Below are 4,698 nucleotides of genomic sequence, written 5' to 3' on the forward strand. Positions count from 1 at the left end.
TATCCCCCATGACAGCTTATAGTAGCAGCGAGGAGTATAAAAGCCGCGCTACTACTATTTTCTAGTAGTAGCGCGTGCTGCAATTCCCACGACTACTATAAATTGACCGAATCAGCTAATGCACCCCACTTTAGCAGCAACGAAGCACCCGTGGCCCGCGCTACAACTAGTGGCACCGCACCGCAACCTTATCTCCTCCTCCATCGCCCCTCCCCCAACCAATCTTGCTCACACCACAGATGCCTCCTCTGCCTCCAAACGACGGCGACAAGGACGCCGGCAACCCGCGTCTCCTTCCACCTCCCCCAGCTCGTCTTCTCGCCGGCCGCTTTGGAGGAGCCTCCTTTTGCGCGCCACCGTGGTCGGGCTGCAGCGACCACCAGAGGTCCGTTGCCGGCAGGATCTCCCTCCTTCTCCACTACGAGGAACCAGCAGAGGGGGACGACTCCTCCTTCCATCCCTAGCTGCGCCGTCCAACCTCTAACGCTGCTTGAAACCATATCCCGAATCCGGCAGAGGTGCAGTAGCACGGGATCCCCTCCAAAAGTAGCATCTTCTTCTTCCTCTGGTTCTTCTTCTTCTTCCCCAGGTCTGATGCGTGCGTGTGTTCGCGTGGTTGTGTGCAGGCAGTTGAAGGAAGGGGCGGGCCATGGAGAAGCTGCTAGGTGTGGGCCTGAAGCCATGGATGGGTAGCGGACAGCGAGGAGGCACTGAATAGAGCGGCGGGCAAGGACGAAGTGAAGTTGCGCGCACCATCGTCATATCCCTCCTCCACCTGCTGTTACTGTAAGCAAGCACAGTACCATCTCATCTCATCCACGAGGTGAGCTCCTGTCCGCGTGCCCGCGAGCTGCTTGTGTTTATGCACATATCGTTTTTCTGTTCACGACACCCCCATGGCTGCCTACAGCCTCTGCCCACCTACAATCCTCATTGTTTGTTTAGTGCTCACTAACCCACATTGAACGATCCCTATCGATGAATGAATGTATCTGGTCCAGCAAGAGGGGAGGGCACAGCAGAGCAGGGCATACAATGCGTTTCTTTCCCATATACTTTTGCCTGCTTCAAGTACTAGCATACGTTTGATCATCATTATAGGCTAATCTCCTTTTTGCCGGGTCATTGGATGCTAATCATAGTTTAAGACGTTGGTCGGTCAAGTTAAGGAAAACTAGTACGTATGTAGTGACATGTGATTCATCGGTCAAGTCAAGCAAGACACATCTACACTCACTAGAAGTGACTCTGCTCTCCCCGTCCGGCCCTCGCATCCGCCACCTAATGCTCAGCCTTGCCGGCCGGCAACACAGAGTTTCGTCCTCCACTATATTTCTTGCTCAATTGTTGTTAGTGCTTAGGTTGTACTAGTAGCAGCAGCAGAAGTACAAGAAGGGTTTCAGATTTCTCACTTGTGCAAAGAATAAGTTTAGTCAATCTAATATTCATACTTACACTGTAAATCCCTATGTACTTCGAGTGAATTCCCTTTGTAATGGTAGTGTTTGCAATGTAAAATTGCATTGTAAGATAGACTAATAAAAGACTGAAACTACAGTACAAATCATTGTTACTTAACTGAAAATATTTAGACTGAAAATATGCACTGTAATTTAATGTGCATTTTTTCCCAGTAATGTGTATTCCTTCTCTTTTTGGTTGCCTGAATTTAAAGTGGTTTTGGACTGTAATTTTCAGTAATGTGTCACTTCTAGTTTACCTGAATATTTTTGTATTCTTATCAGTTTTGTGCCCCATTCTAAATAAGTTCAGTAAATGTGTATGTCCCATTCTGTAAATACAATATTTTACAAACCATTTAGATACGACAACCTGATCTTTGTTTCCTTTTTCACAAGAGCTATTTTTGGCTTACATGAAGGGATGCATGCTCTTCATCTTGCAGGTATGACTCATCCTCGCATTCTTACTTCGCCTTTGTTTCCTTCAGCTTCTTGATTCTGAAATTTTAAGATAAATTGTAAGTACTCAGTATCATGTTCTTAAGCAAAGCTACTGTTTTTTGCTTGAATTACAGTGTTTTGTCTGACCTATGTATAGTGTCAATGAAATCTAAATTTCAAGATGGAGATACATTTTTTTGGTGGCATCTTACATCACAGTAATTTACAACCAAGATAGGTTTACAATGTCTTTTTGATAGCAACTATAATGCATAGCTTCAGATTTTGTCGAACACACATGTATTTGTATGCATGACAGATACTGGGGTCAAATAGAATAACAAGTAAAACATTCATTTTGTCTTCATATTTACTTGAAGGACTGCAGGTTCTTCATCTTTGTATGCCCCATGTATTTGCTTGTAAGCTTCAGTAGTGTTATCTATCTAGTCTGATTTATGTACTCCATTCCTAAGTTGAAATATTTTTTGTAACTAAAATATATAGTCTGAGTTTATTTTACTGCCTTTTGTAGTAAAAGAAAATGAAAATCACAAAAAAATGTTTGTTTCTCTCCCTTTTGTACTAATGGAGAGGGAAAGTCACAAAAAATGTTTGTTTTTTAGGGTCAAGCAGTCAGTTGGTTTGTTGCTCACTCAGAAATGTTTTTGGTTTTTGGGGGTTCGATGTGTACATTGTGAATCAGCATACACTGCTAGTTGCCCGTGGAGATCAGCACTAATGAATAAACAAATCCTGGTAATTCTTTCATCTATGATGCTTATGTCGTCTCGAAACTGTCAACCTGACTCATAGAATGATCTTTTTATTTAGGATTCATGGTTATTTTTTCTTTTTCTTGTTATTATGCATTACTATGAGTTCATTGTATTAAGATTCCTTACAACTTTAGGCACCTGAGCTATTTACACAAGGAGGGGACCCAGCCTTCTTCACGGCTCGCGGCAGTGTCTCCCATTGATTCGTTCGTGCAACAAGGATGGGACTCGCCCTTCTTCACGTCTCGTGCAACAAGTAAGGACCAGCCTCTGGCTATACTATTGATTCGTGTGCATGTGCTAAAAAGTAAGAAAATACCCTACTGGATTTGGACGCTGACGAGCACTAACAAGTTTTCACTTTCCCGACGTGGCCACAGGGGTGATCGACGCGGACTACCGCTGCCTAGTGGGCGTCGTGCTCTTCAACCACTTGGAGGTGGACTTCACCGTGAAGCCCGGCGACGACGTCACACAGATGATCGTCCAGGTGATCATGACGCCAGAGGTCGCCGAGGTGGAGGACCTCGGTACCATCGTTTGGGGGGAGAGAGGATTGGGGTCCACCAACATCTGAACTCCGAGCCTTGGTAGATACATCTAGAGAAGTGGCATGTTTAGGCTGCTGGTGGAACACTAGGAAAGGTACCCACCTTTGGTTGTGTGTGTTTATTGTTAAATGGAATCACGTGATCTCTTGCAGTTGAGATGTTCAATGTTGTATCCATGAATGGTGCAAGTGTTAAGATGGTCCTGTGACCTTAATTTATTTTGCACTGGATGTGTCTCTCATCTTCATCCATGAATGCTGCATCTAATTATTATTTTTAATTCTTAATTTGTTAGTAGTAGCATGGGGGGAAAATGTGTGCTACTAGTATTTAAGATACTAGTAGCGTGTGGTATAACGGATGCGCTACTACTATTCTGTTATTAGTAGCGTGGGTTTCAGATAGTAGTAGCGTGGGTGGCATCCGCGCTACTACTAACTTTTTAGTAGTAGCGCGGGTTGCACCCACGCTACTACTAATTTTTAGCTGTAGCGCAATACTAGTAGCGCGTGTACCCGCGCTACTAGTAGCCAATTTACCCGCGCTGCTAGTAGCCTTTTCCCTAGTAGTGTTGGTTTGGCCTACTAGATTGATCTTTCTTGCCATGGGAGAAGTGCTTAGCTTTGGGTTCAATCTTGCGGTGTCCTTTCCCAGTGACAGTAGGGCAGCAAGGCATGTGTTGTATTGTTGCCATCGAGGATAAAAAGATGGGGTTTATATCATATTGCATGAGTTTATCCCTCTACATCATGTCATCTTGCTTAATGCATTACTCTGTTCTTATGAACTTAATACTCTAGATGCACGCAAGAGTCGGTTGATGTGTGGAGTAATAGTAGTAGATGCAGGCAGAAGTCGGTCTACTTGTTGCGTACGTGATGCCTATATACATGATCATGCCTAGATAATCTCATAACTATGCACTTTTCTATTAATTGCTTGACAATAATTTGTTCACCCACCGTATTTATGCTATCTTGAGAGAAGCCACTAGTGAAACCTATGGCCCCCGGGTCTATCTTTTATCATATAAGTTTTCCATTTACTTTTATTTGCATCTTTTACTTTCCAATATATATCATAAAAATACAAAAAATATTTATCTTATCATATTATCTCTATCAGATCTCACTTTCGCAAGTTACAATGAAGGGATTGACAACCCCTTTATCGCGTTGGTTGCGAGGTTCTTGTTTGTTTGTGTAGGTGTGTGGGACTTTTGAGGAGCCTCCTACTGGGTTGATACCTTGGTTCTCAAAAACCGAGGGAAATACTTACGCTACTTTGCTGCATCACCCTTTCCTCTTCAAGGGAAAAACCAATGCATGCCCAAGAGGTAGCCAGAAGGATTTCTGTTACCGTTGCCGTGGAGGTCTTCGCTCAAGTCAAGACATACCAAGTACCCATCACAAAGTCATCTCCCTCACATTACATTATTTGCCATTTTCCTCTCGTTTTCCTCTC

At 43.7% G+C, this 4,698-nt stretch overlaps 1 pseudogene; it reads left to right on the forward strand.

Annotated features, from left to right (window-relative positions):
* Window positions 1–239: 239 nt before the first annotated feature.
* Window positions 240–3,413, forward strand: LOC123038814 (uncharacterized; annotated as a pseudogene).
* The last annotated feature ends 1,285 nt before the right edge of the window (window positions 3,414–4,698 follow it).

The sequence above is a fragment of the Triticum aestivum genome, chromosome 2B, assembly GCF_018294505.1.
Source record: "Triticum aestivum cultivar Chinese Spring chromosome 2B, IWGSC CS RefSeq v2.1, whole genome shotgun sequence".
Taxonomy (NCBI): domain Eukaryota; kingdom Viridiplantae; phylum Streptophyta; class Magnoliopsida; order Poales; family Poaceae; genus Triticum; species Triticum aestivum.